The following is a 22,226-nucleotide window of genomic DNA, read 5'->3' on the forward strand; positions in this document are numbered from 1 at the left end:
AAAAAAAAAAAAAAAAAAGCAGCTCATCTCAGTTAATTACTACAGCCATATCTGGCTCATTAGTGCTATTGACTCATGTGGTGTGAAAAAACAACTGAAAACGTTGCACCCCAGAAAACTAAAGATGAAAAATGCTCTTTTGTAATTATGAATGAAAGAGAATCATTGATTTATGGTTAATTATTCCTTTGACCATCTGATATATCTATAACTTAAGGGGTAAAAAGTTACACAACGCAAAAAACATAGAGCTTGCCAGAAAAAAATAATTTTCATTTAATTAGAAGCCGTATTTTCTTTTTAAGTTGCCTTCTTTTTATTATTTTTTTTATTTTTTCTTCATCTCCTCCTCCCTTCCAAAACCACTGCCAATAGCATTTACTGAACAATAGCCTGTTATGCAATACACTGAAATGTACGCAGTGGTTTTGATGATAATAAACTATTCAGAAGCCTGGAAATACTTTTTGCAGAGCTTGGGGATAAAAATCTAAAGAATTTAATTTCTGCAGACTTTACAAGAGAGTTTTATCCATCCTACAAGGTAACCCCAAACCATTATCTAAAAGAAATCATTTTTAATTAGGTTCTGAGGAGGAAATGCTGGCCTTAGTAAAATCATTAGAAAAACACTTTCTTTCCACAAAAGGTTTATTATACCCTGTATATTTTTAGAAGAAAAGTAATGCAGTCCTGTTCAATTTTCACAAGATCTCTATTCTTTTCATCCCTGTTAAAAGCTGTATCCTGATCCTCTCTCACTTGTGTATTTTCTTGTGGGTCAGTTACAGATAAGCATAGATACTTGGAGACTTAAAGGACTGAAGCCAGCATACTTCACGATAATCAAATCTTTAATTCCTGAAGTAGGAGTAAGGTATTCACCTAGTTTTGAGGATTTGAGCCAGAGCTCTCTTTGTGGCTTGTTATTGCATTGTTGTAATTTTCCTGGAGTTTTAAAAGCCTTTTTATATTGGGTTCAGTTGAGTAATATATAGATCACCTATTTCTAAGTTAGAAAGAGAACCATGTTGTGATGTCCTCTATCCCTAATTTAGTCTCATCCCTTTTTAAGTTCTTACTAGTGCTGCACTCCAGACAGAAATAACAAAAATTATGGAGCTGAGAAAGTGCAGAATTATAGTGTGCAATGGAAGTTTACACAGAGGGTCTGAAACCATTACCAATCCTTTGAGACAGTCCTGAGAGACTAGGATTCAACAACTTGAATATTGTGCCATGCAACTGAAAGGTAATTTCTTCTGGGGAGAGATAATGAAATGGGAAGATGAGTGTCTTTGTTACCATTTTCTATTTCATAGAATAATCATGCCTTAAAGCTACTAAGACCAGTTCCTCAGATATTTGTTTGCAGTGTGGGGTTCCAGACAAACAACACTTAACAAATGTTATTTCAACCTGCCAAGGATGTTAGCCCAACTGACTATCTATTCTGTTGTTAGTTGAGAGATAAATACATATATGTATAAACATACAAAGCATACATATTTCACAGACACACATGCTTAAAAAAGAGATAGGGACTGGAATTAAGGTCTCAAAAGAGGAAATCAACTCACTTAACTACTGACTTAGCCTAGCCTAGCCTTGTTTGAGGGTAGCCACATGATCCATTAATTTGAACTCTAATTATGCTCTACTACTAAGCACAAACGCAGGGAACTGCATGTACCCAAGGAGACATTTCAAAGAGCTTTCCTCTGTGGAACATCTGCAATACCTATTTTTAAATCAGGACCCAAGACTTTGCCTTCATTGAAATGAATCTAATCTCTGCACAGTGAACCAAAAGAGCATACTCTTAATTAGTGGTGTCTGTATTGAGCCAGACACAAACATGAGACAATTCCATTCCAGTCCCCAGAATCAATCAAAATCTCCTTCAAATATGTCTTGTGGAACTGGCAAATATATTTTCCTATGTGATTAAGAAATTCACATTTTAAAAAAAGAAGTTGCTAGCTCAATGTTTTAATTACAGTAGCTGAAGAAATTTTTGAGTTCTAATTCATCCTTTGGACTGAACAGCATTGGGAAACAAGTCTACCAAAAAAGGAACAAAGATCTGTATAGTCTATCTAAAATTGACCCTGACTTTTCTAAGATTGAATCACTTGGAAAATCTTTCTTTGTTGAAGACCTGTTTCTTTTAAAAAACAGTTCTTCTGACATAATTGATATCCCTATATCCACAAAATACTATAGGTTCTGGATTTAGTGTTTCATCTGAAAAGATATCCAGCAGTGTAACAAAGATGTACAGCTTACTGCAGCTGGGATTCTGCATGTACTAAGACAACCTCCTGAAACACTGCATCATAAAAGATTTCATCTAAAAATCTGTCACCCATGGTTTTGGTCCTTCTGAAACCTTGAAAATCAAGTTACATTAAACACAGAACATTTTAGTCTTATTATCACCACCAGCATATACAATTCAATCAAAATTATCACAGCCAATAAAAATCAGCAAAGATCACTGGTTTTAAAATTACATGATCACTAGAACATGGAAATCACTATCAGTTTCTAAGAACAGCTGTAGATGGACAGTGCTTTTATAACTCATTAAAGGTATCTTAATTTCTACATCCTTATCAGGGTTCCACCATTTTAACAAATTGCTGCTTCAGAGGAGCTTTATCTGAACACACAGTGTTCCATACCAGTGGACCTGCAATCAGCAATAAAATATAATGAAACAATGTTAACAGCATAGTGTGCTAGCTTGAGCAGCATGTAATTCAATGAGCTTTGTTAGTTTGGCCAGGACAATTCCAACCTGTCTGTAAATTCAGATAGAAAGATAGAAAAGACGTTTTTCACCAAGTCTAAGTTGCACATGACCTCTCTGGCTCTCACCATGGTTTTTTCCCAGACCAATGAAAGACAGTCTGTCATTATTACTGAAGTGTTCCTAAGTCTAAGTCCAGACACAGAAGGGACTCATGGCTCTATGGTCTATAGTAGAAGTAGCTGTGCTTTCATTTCATAGGCACACAGAGCCAGTAAAATAAACCCTTTTCTTCTGCCACACACAATTCTGCAGTTACTTCGTTAGATGCTTTCAGCTTCATTTGAAACATCAGGTATTGCTCATTGCTTAAAGGAAGATACTGGACTTCATGGTTGTGTGACCAGATCCAATATGGTAAAACCTCTCCTTTTAGGCAGCAGACTGCTAGAGCTCTCTATCTAACCGCAGCTGCTGCCTTAGTGATCACACTGCACGCAATGGCGTGTCTGCTGGGGGCAATTTATGGATATGCACTGCAGGCAAAGGAGGCTGGGCAGCTGGGGGCAGAGCAGCCAGGGTGTGGAAACACTGTGGATGGCTGGCAGTCCCTGCCGGGCTGCACCGCAGAAAAAAATGAGAGAGAGAGCTGCTGACAGCCCACAGACTGGATGATCAGTTTCTTTCTGAAATGAGGAAAGTAAAACAACACTCAGCAGTGATGAAAAGAAGTAAAAGAGCAGCCCTGAACTATCACTTCTCTCAGTGTTGCAGGGACTGGCTCCACGCCCAAGGCAAAATTACATCTAAACTCTCACAGGCAGCTGAGCAGCTGAGAGAGAAATGCTGGAGTGTGCAGGGACTATCTGAGTGAAGTTCCCATTTCTACTTGATCCTAAAAACAGCTGAAGATTCCAACCCCAGGACTCAGCCTAAATGTTATAAATGTATATTTTTTGCAGTCTTGTGCAGCCAAATGTAGTGTTGTTAAGTGATGCAGGAGTGCCCCTATAGGAGACTTAAAACTCCTTATTCAGGAAAGTTGCAGCTCATAGAAACAGTTCCCCAGTGCTATGCTCTCACATCTGTGCTCCACTAAAACCAAGGAACCTCTATAAGCACTGACTCTCTCTCCAAAAAAGCAGCTGGTCTCTGCTATTCACCACTAAGAGGTACCACCAGGGGTAGAGACTTACCTAGATTTAAATGTGGGGGTCAGGAGGTGTTTGTTGGTATTGTGAACATCTGAAGTGGCTTAAACACACAACTTTACTGAACTGAATTAGAAGGCTACAAAACTCTGCGTCTCCAAGCAGGCATTGATATATGTAATTAGATTAATTTAAAAGAAAACTCCCTTACGCACAGGTTATTTTATAACTGCCATCTGTGCAGGAATCCTATACTTTCCACTGAAGCACTCTGTACTGCCCATTCTCAGGGATGGGAAAATGGATGAGAATAATCCCTAGGCTGAGCTAGTAAGGCAGTTCTTCAACTGTCTTCCCGTATATGAGGGAACATATGAGTGAAGCTACAGATCAGCTAGCGCCAGGACAGACAGATATTTCATTTTTTAAGATGATGAACAACAGATAACATTGCCAGCTGTCTAAAGCCATGTTGTTAGCTGTTCTTTATGCTGAGTTAGGGTCACTGTCTGTAAGATTAGCTTGTCTGAGTATAATCAACATACTGTACTCAACTCTTGCCAGGGAAAAGAGAGCTGGTTTTGTTTCCTCTCATTTCAACTTTAATTTTCTCTTCTTAATCTGAGTTTTAAAGGGTCTCACAGAAGCGTCAACTCTGTATTTCTTGATGATGGAATTTCATTAGTCTAAGGTGACATTTTAGGTTTCGTTTTAATCATTTCTAGTGTTATTGCTTCCTGCAGGGAAGGATTCTTTTAAATCGACGACATATTGCTGTGCACAGTGGAGACCTCCCTTGGCAGGATAAGAGAGAAAAATCACATCCTGATAGCTATTCATACCCCAAAAGTGGGCAGAGTAACAAGGAATAAAGCAGTCAGAGAAACTCTGAGCGTGGTCATCTTTTGCAAAAAGAGTAATTAGATGACAAGACATGTTCTAAAGTTGTTGAGGAAAACCTTCTGGCGTACAGAAGCAATTCCAGCTCCTGTGACTGTAGTCAAAAAATAAATCTACAGCATTTCCTTTTGCACCAAGCTTAAAAATAAGTATGTATATGCATATAGATAAAGCATGTGTGAATACATTGCAACTTTATTTGCATGGGCAATATCCTTCAAATAGAGCCAGAAATATTCAGCAAAATATGATACATAAGAATTGTAGAAAACTATAACAAAATTCTCTAGACCACAGCTGTCAAAGTCTGGCTCTATATTTTCTAAGTTACCTAGCATTTCTACAAATTTACACCCTAGCTAGCTGATTTCATTAAAATCAATGCCCAGCCCCCAAATGCTATTCTATTAATTGTTCTAAAGAAATTTAACCCTTAGAATGCAAGCTCAACTGCCTGAACACAGCATGCTCAAAATTTAAAGTTATGTTTTATTGATGGTGCATATAAATAGGATTTAAGCATTCAAAAATTTAGTAAGATATAGAAATGAATGACAAAACTATTTTTGTATCTGCTAATTCCCTTTATTTTGAGCTCAGATAAAGGTAAACCATTTTTTTAATCACTTGCTTTCATAAATCTCTCTAGAGCTTAAGATCTCAGTTTAAAAATATGGCTTTTCCTATGTACAAACAAAAATTATTTTTTGTTTATTAGACAGATCATGAAGAACGATGTCAATCTTAATAATGAGATTATCAAAGCCATTGGACATATATTTAAATTTTACATTGTTTAGCTATTTATATTTTCCATTAAAGAAAGGAATATTACAAGAATGTACTGTCAACAGAAAATTTAATTTAAATCCAAGAGATTATTTGTCTGTTTTCCACCTTTTCTTCTTTATATTTTAACATTTTCCTGCAGTGCTATGATCACAAATAACAGCATTGTGTTGGCACAGGAACTGCAGAAACAAAACCTGATTGGTGTTTATTCATTGTCCAAGCTGAAGAAAGTGCAGAGTGCAAAGAGCACATGCATTAGCTATAAAAATTCTGTCAGCTTTAATAATTTACGTTATTATTAGTAACACTGTGTGAGCAGGCATGTTTCCCAGGATTCTCTATATACAAGGCAGAATCCAAAATTCATGCCTTTCCTGTGGTTAGGCTTTATTATTGCACGAAAAATAACAAAATAGCTTAACATTTAAAAATATGAATGTTTCTATCTAGACCTCCTCAAACTTAGCTGCTGGTAGTTTTCCTGCCTCAGGATGCCTTAATCTTTCCTCTTCAACAGAGCCATTCCTACTTCCTTTATATTTAGGTCATGATAATAAGTTACCTGCCTTGGTGAGTAATTGTGCTGCTATTGACAATTCTTATGATTTTATAATGAGATATTATTTTTAAGTGTCAAATTGTATTACTGTCCTGCAGTCAGTCACGATGCTTTCTGTACTTTGAAATGACTACTGGCCACATTTCTATACTGGGATTTGCTGCAGAAGCAGCTACAGTCTATGTGTAAATATCCACTGCTTTTTGCTGTTTTTAATAAAATAAAGCCAGGCTTCCCTGAGAGTTAATGGCCACCTCCTAGATTTGATTTTATGCTTAGTGGGCTGAATAATAAGACTGGTCAGGAATTTTACAAGACTTTTTTTTCACAAAATCCTTGGCAATAAAACAAATTTGTCAGGGCTTCCAGTGGAGTAAGAAGCCCAGAAAGCATGTCAGCCTTATTTGGAGACAATATCTAAGACCATCCTTCTGCCTGCTGCAGACTGAGGGACCTGGTGGCCCTGGAGCACATTCCTTTGAAACTCTGTAAGTCTGGCTTAAGCTGATTCTCCAAGACGTTCTTTGCACCAAGGCTTATATAAGAAGGAATGCTGGTTTCCTCAGCAGCTCAAGAATCTTAATTTTTTTTTTTTCCCTCACTTCAGCTTGCTTGAAACAATAACTCAGACTTCCTAGGTCACATGGAATTTGTAAAGTTCATTCTGCAATTAATATTTTTTTGCTCTTATTTTTTATTTGTGCAGTAATGAGTCTCAGCATCCAGCCAGTTTTACTGCATAAAGGGATAGGCACATGTAGGAAGAATGGGATAGTCTGCAGGAGGTTGAGGATAATGCAGATAAATGCATTCCGTAATGCAGAGGAAAAGCTGTGCAGAGAAGGACTGTGAAGTTATAATGGATAACTCTATGAAAACAATTTTATAGCAGTCAAAAGAGCACACTAACATCATGAATTATTAGGGAAAGAACAGAAAACAAAAACATCGCCATTCCCTCTTTAAATGCTTGATATTCCTACTTACTGAACACTGTGCCACATTTTAGAAAGGATATAGTGCAACTGAAGAAAGTTTACAGAACAGTAGCTGACGTGATGAAAGACATGGAACAGATTCTATATGGGACATGACAAAATGGACTAGAATTCTGTAAAAGAAACAAAGGAGGACAAAATAAGAGAAGTCTATAAAACAACATATGAAACAACACATGATATAGAAACAATGAATAGGAATTGACCAGTTTTTGCTGCTTCTCTCTATACAAGCATTACAAAGTATAAAGTGAATGTATCAGGACACAAAAGGAAAGACTTCTTCAGAAAGCATGTAGTTAAACAAATGGATGCTGGACAAGTATTTGGAAGAGCAATCCAATAAGAGTTACTAAATATAAATTCACTTCAGGCTCAGAAATTCATCTGAGCTGAAAACAGTCAGAGACTGAAGAGTACCTAGCTAGGGAAGAAGGATAAACAGTTGACTAGCTCTAGCTCTTTGGTGTGTTCATATAATTCCTTCTGGAAACAGAATACCGGCACAGAGAATCTTGTGGTGATACTGAACCTGTATCACCATCCTTATGTTAAGAGGTATTCATCATGATAAAAGCAGTTACCTGGCTGACCTTGCAACAAAAACTGAAGAGACAAGTTAGTAGAATGAAAAAATATTAAGAGTACCAAAAAAATAACATCCCAAAGAAGTCTCAAGTTGAAAATACTGGAGAATAAATCAATAAATTATTATTATGCTTTTGTTCCTTTCCTATATTCCTTCCTACATATCTACTCTGTGCTACTACAGGAAAAAGATACTGAGCTACATGGATCTATGGTGTGACTTAGAAAGATCATTCTTATGTTCCTGTTGTTAAGAAATGACGTCAGAGACCAGAAATATTAGCAAAATCATACATTATAGGGAACATGTTGATAAGATCTTCCAAAGGACTAATCTTCCTAAGTGAGAGACCTCCTACTGAAATGAAAAAGGAGCTAGCACAGCGATATGAGAAGAAAATGGAAAGAGCAAATACAAAACTGACTTTGTTCAATATGAGGAGATTTACCTTTTTGATTTTGCATTTTTGCATGAATTTGGGACTTAAATCTGAAAACAACTGCGTGACTAAAGCACAAAAAGAAAATGGAGAACACATCCCACGAAGTGTGAATAAAGTTCAAGGCAGAACTATTAAAGATTTAACGTTGATGGTGGTGGAGTTAAGAGAACATAATTAGCCCTGTTCTAACTGGATTGGTATCTGCATACTGAGTGGGATGTTTTAAAGTTGCTGGTACCAGCTAGTTACGTGAATAATTTCCTTTTAACAAATCTAGTATCTTTTTTTTTTTAATAAACCCACATCTCAAGAAATCTCTCTTAATTCAAGCAGTGTAGAAGGATTTGTTGAGTCAGTGGAGATGTTTTCCAATAACAGAGCAAAATAATAAACAATCCTACAGGTGGTCTAGGAGCCTGAAAGAAAAACTCTATCGAGTATCTCCAGTGGAACTCTACCAGGCAATATACCATTCACTACTGTAGTACAAACAAAATATCTAAGTAATAATAGGATTCCGCATTATTCACCATTAGGGCGGACAGAAATAATTTATTTTCCTGTTGTTGAACAGCTTACATCCTATCAATGCTACACAGTAAAATAAGAAGACAAATAGAAAACAGTGGATTTCTTTCTCCACAAAACATGTTTCAAAGTTAACCTTCATGACAAGAAAACACAATGAACAGAAATATTTGACATGAGAGTGTTATAGAGACATATATTCAAACACATGTATACATATGCATCTGTGCATGGTTTGCACACATACAAATCCTTGTTTCTCATTCCCACTCTTTCTGGACTAAGTTTCCACCTGTTAAATCACTTTAAACAGCTGAAAAAATGTTTCCTTTCATCCTTGTTTATGTATTCAGCCAAAGTTTAGATGCCAGAAGGGCAAGTATCTCAGTGTTTGAATCTTTGATTTAGTGACTGTAGCTATTAAAAATTGGACATGTTAATTGCCACTGCAACTTATTTTGCATTAAATAATAATTCTTTACTTATACCCCAAGATTCAATATAGGGGAACACCCTCTAGATTGCCTAACAGCTGAAATTGCAGAGCACATATACAGAAGCAGAGCAAAACCTAAAGGTAGAGAGATAAGCCAGCCCCTCAAAATAGCTTACATTTTCTTTTTTTCTAGTATTAATTTTTATTGCATGGCGTAATGTGGCCTTCTCATAATCTCACAAGCCAAGATGAACCTTGACCCATCCTTGTTCCCAATTCCACTAATTCAACAAGGTTGGGGCAATTTCTGATTGTCTGAAGGGGAACTTCCACTTATTTCCATCCCAACGTTTCAGAATTTTTCTAGTAAATGTTTTCTAGTAAGTGGTCATGGTTTTTTCTCTTGATTTTGTTTTTTACCTACTGCTATTCATTAGAGACTTAGGAGCATTTTACAACAGTACCACATAGGCACTAAACAACGTTAAATTTCCACTCAGCATTAGCCTAACTCTGGTGCTACAGAAATCAATGAAGTGGGAGCAAAGACAATTCAACATCAAATGCTTTCAAATATCTCTTTCCTATTCATCATAGACCTAGATATAAAGAAATGATAACTCAATTGAAAACCTTAGAGTTTACATCCACTGAACTCTATGTCTTCTATGTTTTAGAGTTCAAAGTGTTTTTAGATTTATGCTGCAGTCACATAGGCATTTTTGTGCACTCACACCTTAATTACATTGGTTTCTCCCCTTTTCTTTCTAGAGGAGCTGTCACTAAGATTAAAATTGTTGTTCAAAGCATATCTAAGCAAGAAGGTGACTTTAGGGTTCATTACCTAATTGATCAAACAACCTGCTAATTAAATGTATCTGGGCCTAATCAAAGTAGAGACATAATGCAGAAACACAGTGAAACTGTCAGCTAAGTGCATGAGACTCAAACCATCAAGGCGACTGGAGCTCATTATGTTGCTTAATTACATTAAAGCTAAGATTTTTAAAGGAACCTAGCAGAGAGAATTGGCTGTGTATCTTACATTGCCCTGGATATGTAAGACCATTGTTTGGGAGTGCCTGCATCTTAGCAATAAGCTCTGTTTCACATGACTGCTCTTGCCAAGCTTCCTCAGCTCCTGCAGTCTTGACTCAGCACATATGAGGCTAGTGTAAAGTCTGGGCTGAATTATCTAAGTGAATGGTCTTCTTCATGGTTCCGTAGTCAAAGTCAGACATATAGATCTGGTATATCTCTAGTGTTCAATAAAAACCCCTGTTTCTATTGTTTAAAAGCAATGAGCTGCAACAAGGTATATGCAAAACTGCCTTATGCTCTCTCTTAACTCTACAGCCAGTAGCATTATCTTTTTCATTAAAGCCTATCCCCATTCTGGAAACACAGGCAAGCAGCTGACTAATCTCTATGCATCTGCTAATGTCTATGACTCATCTAAAAAGAAAAGAAGATAGGGGTGAAGCTACTGTATTCCTCACATGAACAGAACTTTTTCCATACTCACATGATAAGACAAAGACAGTGACTGTATCATTTGAAAACAGATTTAACAGTCTATGATTGATACCATGGGTTGGAGCCAGAGGTAATATATGCTTAGGTCTATCTGAGCAATAACAAGTTGGTCTTACCAATTCAAGACTAATCTATTCAGTCAAGGATAATATATACTTTGCACTCAAATGTTTCTTATGCAAAGGTGAACTACGTTATTTTTCATTACAGTTATTACATATATTGCAGTAACATCTGGAAATCCAAAGTCTTATTCATATGGTAATGCTGAAAGAATCCTATCCCAAAATTGACCTTAAAAGTGAGGACAGATGCAAGACAATTTGTTTAATGCCATGCAATAAATCAGGAGCACAACTATGACCCAAAGTCACTGGCACCAGTCTTCTGCTCTAACTTGTGGGCAAAACTCCAGTTGTTTAATGACGTGGACAAAAACTCTAAGGCATGGCTCTGTCTGGTGTCATTCCTGGTTAGTGACCAACTGTACATTGCCACAGTGTAGATTGCCCTGGAGCTCAGCATGGTTTCCCCCTTATTTTATACAGTGGCATCTCCAAAATGGAAGAAATTAGCCGCTAATGCTGTCACACACAGTTTGCCACATATCCGCTAGCTGGTTGAGTGTTTTCAAACTTCTGATTACTATGAAAGATATGTAGCAACAACCTCCAACAGAAGCAAATATCTTCTGTCAGAGAGGTGATTTGCAGCCATTTGTCTGGGTACAGTAGAGATCTCCAGTAATAATTCATATGGAAGTATTTCCATAAGTGAAAGTAGGATGGATCTCACACTGTGCCTCTTAAACAGAAAACTGAAATAGATAATATGGTTTTATAAATTTGAACTAAATAAAAGTATGTTCCAAAGTAAAGATCTAATGAAATTCACTTCAATGCGAATAGAATAGGAGGTAAGAATAGGAAGACAGAAAAAGTAAAAGCCTATGTTTTCACACAGACTTTGCAGTCAAGCCAGACCTCAGAGACTCTACCTTTATGTTCTCAAACATGGTAATTGTTCCTTATGGGAAACATGAGCTGGTTTTAAAACAACTTCCTTCTGAGATTGGTTCAACATATTTACTACCAGCTCCCCAAACATGACCGACATACTCTGATTTGAATCTCAACCATTGTGGGAATATCTAGCCACTGGATCTGAGTCTCCTGTCAAATTCAGTGTCATTTCATATGCTCCAAAGGCTGTTACAGCAACAGAAATTATAATGTAACTCCTTTAATGGAAAACATTTCAGCATTCAACAAAAATTTCCACAGAAAGTTCATGTGTACACCAGGAAGAAAGCGAGCATGTATAGTAATATACGGTTCTGTAAGTATATGAACTAAAATATGAAATTCCAGTTATGTTATCAAAGAAATTTCGTATCTGACTTGCAGTTTTCAGAGGCAACAGACCATTAATCATCAGTGCTACCCAATTCACAGCAGTCCTTTCAGTTCTTTAGTTTTACTTTTGAGTTATTTTTACAAGGAAATGAACTGAATGACTTTATCTAAAGTTAAAAAATGAAAACAAAACATATCTTAACAAGTATGTGTAAAAAAACTTAAAAAAAAATCTTGCAGCCTTTCTCTAGGTAATATAAGCCTAGCAAAAAGAAGCATTAGTTCAGAGACAGAAGTTGCCTATTGCTCCAAAAGTTTAGCTAGCAATTTCAGAATCTACTGGATGGAGTCAAGGACACAGATTTCAAGACGGAGCTTCATCTGGTAAATCTGTAAAGCTCTAAAGTATTAAGACTGGCAGAAGCTGAGGCGCCTTACCCAGATTTAGCCAAAAGACCCTATGAGAATTTTTCTTTACTGCACAACTAGGGCAGTTAAGGAAAATTCAAGGAATTGGAAGGGCAAGTAAAATAGGCAACAGCAGTAACATTAAGAGTCATGCAGTCGTCTTCATCCCATAGAGCCTGAACTACTTCTTTAGCAAGAACAATGGCTTCACTTTCTAAAGTTTTGCTATATATAAATGAGACAGAGGAAGCATCGCTGTTTTTCTGTCTTCACCAGTGTTGCCCTTTAGGCAACTGCCAATTTTGCTCGTTCCAGAAGCCCTTTTTGCAGTGTTGAAAATCTCAAGAGCTCATTAGAAAGAAGCCTGAGAGAAAAATATTTTTCCTCATTTTGATGACAAGGGATTGCCATTTTGGGGTTTCCATCTCCCTAGAGGTTTTTCGAATTGCATTTTATATCTTTCTCTCCAGAGGTTTTGCAAGAGAAAGACATTTATATCCTTGAGTACTCCGTAAATATACTATTTACATGTTATCTAATGTAGAGTGAGACAGTTTAAACAAAAAAGAGTTAGTATAGACACAAGGGTGGCAACTAGCAATGATGAAGCCTGAGCAGCTTTACTGAAGCCAACGGTTTACCAAAAAAAATCATTGCTCACAAAAGTTAAAAAGGATTTTTGATTTGACTTTGTCTAGACTTTCAAAAACATGCAGGAAATCAAGGAGGCAGGAACAGAAGACTTGTCCCTTGCTCCCACTCTGTGCTTTTGCCAGAACGTAACCTTCCTTCCTGTCACAAAAACAGACATCCAGCCCCCAAATTCCTACTTTATTAGATTTTACAGCAATCAAGTGAGCGCAGGTATTTATTGCATTAACATGGCAAGTGTCTAGCAGCCTGTTGCTCTTTGTAAATACACAGAAAGAGTACAAATACAGGAGCAAAGCAGTCTCCCTTATGCTCTTCTACTGAAATGTTGGCACTGCAGCAAAACATTAACAGTCATATTTAAAAACATATCGGGGACATTACGAAGGAAAAAAACAACAGGAGTTCCTGTAGGTTGGAAATATAACTTATAGGGTGGAAATAACACATTGTGTCTTGAAAATTAAGTACTTGGATGTTCTTTGGAAAAGGTTCATTGCCTCTCCTGTTTCTAGCCAAAGGGGAACTGAAGCAGGGAAAGGTGGGATGCCTTGGCACAGGCACATCAGTGGCAGAGCAGAGAGAAGAATTCAGATCTCTGACTTCCAGCTCACTATTTCCTCCACACCAGATGCATTATCTACTAAAGAGGGAGTGGCTTCACCCAGATCAGTCAGTAATTGGTCTTGTCTTAATCCAGCAATCTGCATTTTACATTTTTTCACAGTTCTAACAAACACAGTGCAAGGTGCCCAGCCAAATGAGAACACTGTTTTCTCTCCTTTCGAAAAGCAAATGATCCTTGCATGATTTGCAGTTACTGTATTAATTATGAAAACATCTATTTACTTACGATTTTTCTAAACCACTCTAAAAGTAAAACCATTTAAACGTTGATTCAGTTTCAGTGCCCAAGAGAACTGCCCCCAAGGAATCCCAGACACTGAATTGCTTGAAAATGCCCTTGTAAATTAGCAAACATTGCACAAACACTGCTGGCAAATTCAATCATTTCTGTGTCATGCTGCATTGTTATCTCCTCCTCACTTAGAGCTGAAGTTCATTCTTCCTCAATTCCATGTAGGCTAGTGAGATGATACGAATGACTTTGCTTAAGTGGCACTGACTCTATTAATATTTAACTACAGAGAATAATAAAAACAGAGCAAAAAGGCCTAGGAATTAAAATACCACTTGCATGGCATTTCCTCATGCTCGCTATTTTTTCAATATCTGTTACCTCTTCAACAGTATTTTTCCATTAAAAAAAAAATCCTTTGTACAGTAATTGTGTTTAATGTAGAGCTATTAGAAGAAAGAAAAGATCAGGGTTCAGGCTACAGTAAATCTAATCTCTTGAACCCTATGGGCTTTCACAGAATTAACCAGGGCCAGGATTTTCAAAACAGATCCCTATGCCTAGGCCCAGTCATCGGCACCCATTACAGATGTTGCTATATCAGCCCTTTCAGAAATAAGAGCCTTGACAGATCTTAAATAAAATTAAATGAATCTCTTATCTATTCTTTCATTGTTTGCTTCCCAAAATTACAGGAAACTGAGAAAAATATTCAAAACTGTAATATCACATATTTTCTTTCAACAACAAAGGTAACAACAGGATGTGAAACTATTGTGTGAACCTCATGTCAAAAATAGATAATTATATTCCTACTATAAACCTGCATTACACCTGGAAGCAGCCATTTGTGAGTTTAAACTATATAGCAAAAGGATAAAAAATTAGATTTGAAAATTTATTCTCATCTTTTATAAAATGTTTCTTAAATTTTAGACTTCGTGACTTCATAATTATTTTGATCACGATATAAACTTATCTCAGTGATTAATATGATTATGTAAGTAAATATTTAAATGCCTGAGGTACTACTATAAGTTAAATATAAATATAGAAAAAAGGCTGTGTTTGTATTTTTTTTTCCGTTTTCAAGATTAGGAGACAGTTTCTAATTTTATAAAGATATACTACTACACAGCTTTTCATTAGAGCAGGGTTAAAAATGTTAACTCTCAGTGGAGCAGTGAGGATTTAATTAAAGTTTGCAAATGCTATGTTTCCAATATTTGTAAAGGAGTGTGAAAGATATGCAGAGTAATTCTTACTATAGTATTACAAGTGTTATTCTCTGACAGTCTATTAATATTTTCCCCATTTTATTCCCTAAACTCAAATAATTCTAATATTGTTCTCAGACATATTACAAACTTTCTGCCTCTTCTGTTCTTTTAGTTTCATAAACTCACAGCAATTGGTGATGTCTATATTTGTACAGATAAGTAAATGTTCTATAATTTTGGAGCAATCCTTTCTCGACTGATAAGTAGAAATGATTAAGCAACAGTTGGGTAGAGAACTATAGCTTCAGTTGGCTGCCCCTCCTACAGCTAATATTTCAGCCTTAATGAAGTTAATCTTACATTAGATATAATGGTGCCAGGCAAAATGTGAATGATGCCAATAACTTGTGCAATTTTCTGAAAAGCCACTTCAGCTCTTAAATTGTCCTACTTCTTCATTCTTGTGATCAGGATAATGGAATAATTTGAAATTAAGGCAAGCTAAAAGTATAAATAAGATATAAATAAAATGGAGTATTTTGCTGTAACACAGGAGGAGGATGCCATTCCTGGGTCCTGATCGTACAAGTACTTAATACAGCCATGTTTTTACTTATATACGAGATTTATTTACATTGTGAGGCTAGATTCTTGTCACATACAAAACTGGAGTAGATTTTAGTATAGGAAGGAAATTGAAATCAATAATTTGCTCGAGAAATGGGCCCACGTGAACCTCATGAAGTCCAACAAGGCCAAGTGCAAGGTCCTACACCTGGGTCAGGGCAACCCCTGGTATCAATACAGGCTGGGGGATGAAGGGATTGAGAGCAGCCTTGCGGAGAAGGACTTGGGAGTACTGGTGGATGAAAAGCTAGACATGAGCCAACAATGTGCTCTCACAGCCCAGAAGGCCAACTGTGTCCTGGGCTGCATCAAAAGAAGCGTGACCAGCGGGTCAAAGGAGGTGATTCTGCCCCTCTATTCCGCTCTCATGAGACCCCACGTGGAGTACCGTGTTCAGCTCTGGAGTCCTCAGCACAGGAAAGACATGGACCTGTTGGAGCAGGTCCAGAGGAGGGCCACAAAGATGATCAGAGGGCTGGAGCACCTCTCCTATGAAGACAGGCTGAGAGAGTTGGGGTTGTTCAGCCTCGAGAAGAGAAGGCTCTGGGGAGACCTTATTGAGGCCTTTCAATACTTAAAGTGGGTTTATAAGAAAGGTGGGGACAAACTTTTTAGCAAGGCCTGTTGCGATAGGACAAGGGGTAATGGTTTTAAACTAAAAGAGAGTAGATTCAGACTAGATATAAGGAAGAAATTTTTTATGATGAGGGTGGTGAAACACTGGAACATGTTGCCCAGAGGGGTGGTAGATGCCTCATCCCTGGAAACATTCAAGGTCAGGTTGGACGGGGCTCTGAGCAACCTGATTTAGTTGAAGATGTCCCTGCTCATTGCAGGGGGGTTGGACTAGATGACCTTTACAGGTGCCTTCCAACCCAACCTATTCGATGATACTACAAATTCTTCACTTATGACAATTAAGTAACCTGTAACCTTCAGCAGAACAGGAATGATGCTTTCAAATTCAGTAACCTGTTGAAAACCAGATTACATCAGTCTAAAACTACAATTACAATTGGATTTAAATGTTCTTCAGTAGTTCCTGTCACAATTTTGTATTCTGCACTGTTATACAGTTTCCCTAGATTTAGTTGTGTTTTGGAAACAATGGCACACATACAGCACTTGTATGGTACAGGGTTTTTTCTCCCCACCAAAAAGCATGAAGCTAAGGTCAAAAAGTAAGTTGCGATTTTGGTACCTGCTTTGAAATATTCCATGGTACCGAAAAATATTAATAATACTTCACATGTTTTGGCCCATTTAAGACTCTCACTCCAGGAAGTATGCCTCACCTATAAACAGTATATTTTCACTGCATGCTTCTAAACTGCAGACAAGGTTGAAAGGAAAATAATCTACATTTTTCAAGAGGCTTGTTTTATAATTAAGGACTCCGGTGGTTCATATGGAACATGAATAATGAATCTTTAAATTTCTCTTTGATACATGTATGCACAAGAAACAATTGTTACTTAGGGGTAGAACTGAGATGTGAAATAACTTAGTTATGACCCACAAAATGAAGCACTATGTGTGGGGAGAATAAAACAAAACGGAAGTCCCAAATTCATATGATATTGGGCCGAAACCCAGGAAATTAAATTAATTTATTGCTATGACTACTACATATTTATAAAACACCTTACAAACGAGAACTTCAAAGGATTTTTCAAAGGATTCATTAATTAGATCACAATAATCCACTGAATTAAGTATTATGGTATTCATTTTAAAGACCATTAAACTTAGCCATGGACAGCTTAAGTGACATATCCAAGAGTGTATAATATAAAACAGTGGTAAAAGAAAAACTTGGGCATTTTAGTTCTCTTGAAAACTAAGAGCTGAGACTTCAACTTTCTTTTATGAAGAATATAGTAAGGAAAAATCTATGTTCTATGCACGGAGGAGGGATTTTGACCATCACAGATTTAAATGAAAGTGCAGCAAAGAAGCAAAACTCAGTGAGGAGCAATGAGCAGACGGAGCCTGGAAAACATGGAGAGTAAATAACAAGTTTTATCTGTGAAGTGTGATTTAGTTATTAACTGAGACAAGAGCCTAATGTGAACTGGAGGTGGCATAGAATCATTACAGGAAATTACATGCAATATTGGGATTATTTTGATAGTAGACATTTGCTAGATACCTACCTGATCAGAAGAGGCAAAATGAGGTGGAGATGATAATTGAAATGCAAAACAGGCAGATGAAAAGATGACATAGGTTGGAATCAATGGGAGGTTTCAACAGCTGCCCAGGCAAGTGCTGGAATCTATTAAATTGGATTAGAAAATGTCACCAGTGCAGCAGCCAGTCATATTCAGTTTATAGTAGTTTGGCACAGTGGAGAGGTCATGTTTCATTAGGATTAGTCCTGTTTCCTTTTAACATAGTTCCTGGAACATCATGCAAGAAGCGATATAGTTCCAATTTTCACAACTTGTCAGGCTTCTTGTATGCACCACTGTCATTTTAAACACTTGTCTACAGCATATATTTTTGCTGTAGCTATGCTTGCAGCAATGTAATTGCATCTCCCACACTGCATATATCACATAAGCAAGCAGTTAAAATTTTAAAATTCCAAATGTCTGAACCTAGATTATCACAGAGCTGTTTAAGAAACAGCATAGATGCTTATCTTGTTTTCTTATACTTGCAGTCTTTCCCATTCTATTCAATTCTGAATATTCACCATTGATCACTTGCTGCTTACTGTCCATATAAGTCTGGTCACCATCTTCATAGTTCCTTTTCAGAACCCTACACTTTCTGAAGACATACATTAAAGCAGGCTACCATTAAGCCACCAATACCAAATCAAGCAGTCTGCATATTAGTTTTTCTTCTTTCATGCAAAAGAAAAAAGTAAAATACAGTATTTTTAATATTACCTCTTATTTTCTCATCATTTGTCTTATTGGTTTTAGCTCCCTCATGGCCAGCTCTTTGCATGTGAGAGTCATGAATAAAGCAGCTGTACTGATTAACTTGTCAATTAAGCACACGTCCAGGTGCTTTATGAGCTCAGCGTGTAATAGGCACTATGACAAGAGAGAATGAAATGCATATGGTAAGATTATTTCAAAACAAATTTCTACAATCTTGGTTTCAAAATGCAGCCAATATTTCCTCTTACATACACATTATGCCAAATATCTGAGCCTTCAGATGCAAAAAATTATGGAATGCAGCACTAATCTAGAGGCCTGAATTTTGGAAAGCACTGATCAACCAAAAGCCTCATAACTTGAAACTGAACATAAGAATACTTAGACCCTCACAGTATCAGATGTTCTTATTACTTGAAGTGGTACAATGAGACTCCTGTGAATGCTCTGGGGCTCATAAAAATTAACTAGTTAATGGAATGGCACATGAACTGTTGTCCAAAGATGAGGTATGTGTTGGAGTGGTACAATGCCCTGCAGGAGTTGACTTTGGTCTAAGGTTTAATCTTTCTGTCTGATTTGCTTAGGGTTTTCTCCTGTTCCCTCAAAGTTGTATCTGAACACCTTCCACATCATATGGATTGTAATAGCAGAAATTAATTGTCAAATTAATTTGCTATTTGAACATATTATGTGACTGAACACACTGACAAAAAAGAAATCAGGAAGTAAAACATAAGAGAAGAAAAATCCCTCCTGTTCTCCAGAAAGGTGAAGGCAAATACTGCATGACTGAGCCAGCCATTTAACAGCTTATATGAAATAATAGTCGTATCATGTAAGTATCAAATTTTACCTTGCTACAAACTTGAAAAAAAATCAGTGAATATACCTCATTTTATTTCATCATACCAAGCCCACACTCTGATATTCAAGGATGTCTTGCAGCACTGGAAACAGCTTAGAATTTCTGATGGGAATCATTTACTGTGATAAGCAGTAACAGCAAGAACATTTGAGATGGAGCTAGTTTGGGATCAGCTTGAGAGAGATGCTGAGAAAGAATTTAAACATGCATTTCAGGTCTATATCCCTCAGTGGGTTTGACCCACTGTTCCCCAAATATGTGACATCTCAGGAAACAAGATGATTTTAATGAGATGGAACAGCTGTTCCCCAGGACAATAGTACTCTACAGAATAACCTGTGTGTGAAGTAAATTTTCAGTGGTTGTTTACCAATTAATAACTTACAGCACTATATTTAAGTACACTGATGTAAAAATGTATGGACAGCACAAGGCCATGCAGATCTCAAATACTCAGAGTAATAGCCAAATGTAATAATTAATTATTCATTTAAAACTCTGAGATTAGCAAAATTAATCACACAGTGCAGAAAGACTTCCTAAGCAGATAAGAAAAATTATATAGGGAAAGGGGATGAGGCTGCACTGCCATTAGCTGCTCTCTGTGATAGCTCATTAGGTTAGCTTTTATCAAAGGAGTCAAACCTAAGTATGTGTGTGTAGTAGCTGAAACATAAAAAGCAAGCAGGAAGCTCCTGCTGGGAACATAGGGAGAAGAGCTCTCAGATTTCTCTGGATGAGGTTAGAGAAATGTTTGGGGATATGTTCCCCTGTGGAGTTCAATAGCAAAGTAACCATTAAACAGCCAAAAGCATGGCACCAGCAAGGGAGAAAGGCAAAAGGCAAAAAGCCTGTACAGCAGCAGATGTACTGTGCTAGCAACAAAAACTACAGCACTGGATCTAATGGTCATTACTGGTGTGTTGCCATCTCACTGAGGTAGATTAGCAAAGCATTAAAAGTGAACACAGGCCCAAAGTGAGGACCAGGGACATTCTGTTGATGATATCCACAATTCTTAAAATAAAGCTAGAAAATTTGTCTGTCTCTGTATGACTGCAAGGGAAGAGAATGGAAGAAAACTTTTCTGTTGCTGGCCAGTGTAAGTAATAAAAGTTAAAAAAAAAAAAAAAAAAAGAGGAGAAACTGCAGTCTTGTTTGTCCACCTATGGGGAAGAATACCCATGCCTTGTAACTAACAGGATCACAAACTCTACATTGGAAAGCCAGCCCAACATCTTCCTTTCTGCACCTTACATCATCCCCACCAAAAATAGAATCCCTGACAAGTCACAATGCTTACAGTGGAACAGGAACCAGCTCCTCCTATAGCAACACTGGTTTGGCATAATTTTATAAAACACCTATCTCTGTCAGTAAAACAGACTGCAAATATCAACTAAGAGCAAATACTAGGTAAGAAGGTGCCATCTTTATGTCATCCTTTGTCATCCCTCAGCCCTGAGGTTCTGTCCAATCGGATCTTACATCCTGGGCTTCCATCTACTGTTTTCTTGTGCCTAGTTAACTTGAACTGCTTAACAAGCTTTATGCATGGCTTCACATTCCTGCCATAAATCTCCTAGTAATATCAATACTGCATGTTGCATTTCTCCTAAGAATGATGGTGTTCCAAAAGAGACGAGAAGAGTCATAAGAGATGAGCATATGACACATTTTATTTACAGAAAGGTGGCATCTGTGACCAGGAAGGGCACTAGATTAGTACTGTTTTCTCTAACTGTGTGTCATAAATCCCTTGGAGGTCATGCAAAGGTTAAAAAAAGAGAGCTATCAGTGAGCAACAGCTCAGTTCCTGCAGGGCTGGGAAATAAGAGGGATTACTATTACTTACTCCAATTTTTACACTTCCCAGAAAACTTCAAGTTACCTTTAATTGCTGGAAACAGTTCAGCTCCTTCAAAATGAGGAAGTCAATAAGCACAGTTGTTTTTCACTCTCTTATCCTGGAGGGACTGGTTAATACTGACTGGCAGAGATCACTCAAAACCAGATGAGCTGAAAGGGCCTTTAACTTTCAGAAAGTGGGCTAAATCTAATCATTAAAATAAAAGATCTTGGGAGAGATGACAAGGAAAATAGACCATTGTTCCACAGCCATTTCTCCTGGCAACTATGTCTTTCTCGGGAAGCTCCTGCTTCCTGTATCCTCAGCCACGTGTTTCCATCCCCTGAACTCGTGATCAGTTGTGCTGATGCAATGCCACTCACTGCACAGATCTCCGGGGAACCAGGTTATAACTCCCAGGTTAATAACAAGCCTCCCTGTAAAGGCAGAATATTTTTAAAATAGATCAGTAATCTATCTGTTTCATCATGCAACCCCATAAACAGTCGTAGGGGCAAACAACAGGGACAGAATCAAGCAGAATGAGCTGCTGAATCACTGCCTCAGGACAGAGTGGGAATAGAGCTAGGGGACACAAGGACAAGGACCAATTACTAACTAGAACACCAATCTGGAAGACAGAATGACAGAGGGTGTCAGGAAACCACTGTATATATCTGGGGTAGAGAAAGACAGGGTGAGTCAGCAACAAGAGAAACAAAAAAACCCATGATTTGATGCAAATGAAATCAATGACACGTTGGCAGAATTGTTTCCAAGAAGGATGTTTTTCAGTGTTTTCCATG

General features: G+C 37.3%; 1 protein-coding gene across 2 annotated transcripts in view; it reads right to left on the reverse strand.

Annotated features, from left to right (window-relative positions):
* LRRC4C (leucine rich repeat containing 4C) overlaps positions 1-22,226 on the reverse strand; it is a 98,267-nt gene that overhangs the window by 26,012 nt on the left and 50,029 nt on the right. The window contains exon 1 of one of the 2 annotated variants that reach the window (XM_050897843.1): positions 17,963-18,014. The exons of the other annotated variant lie outside the window; for it this stretch is intronic. The gene's annotated coding sequence lies outside the window, so the exon portion shown is untranslated. Of the gene's footprint in view, positions 1-17,962; positions 18,015-22,226 lie in introns of those variants that run through there. 2 annotated transcript variants of the gene reach the window in all.

Source organism: Gymnogyps californianus, chromosome 5, assembly GCF_018139145.2.
Source record: "Gymnogyps californianus isolate 813 chromosome 5, ASM1813914v2, whole genome shotgun sequence".
In the NCBI taxonomy this organism is placed as follows: Eukaryota; Metazoa; Chordata; class Aves; order Accipitriformes; family Cathartidae; genus Gymnogyps; species Gymnogyps californianus.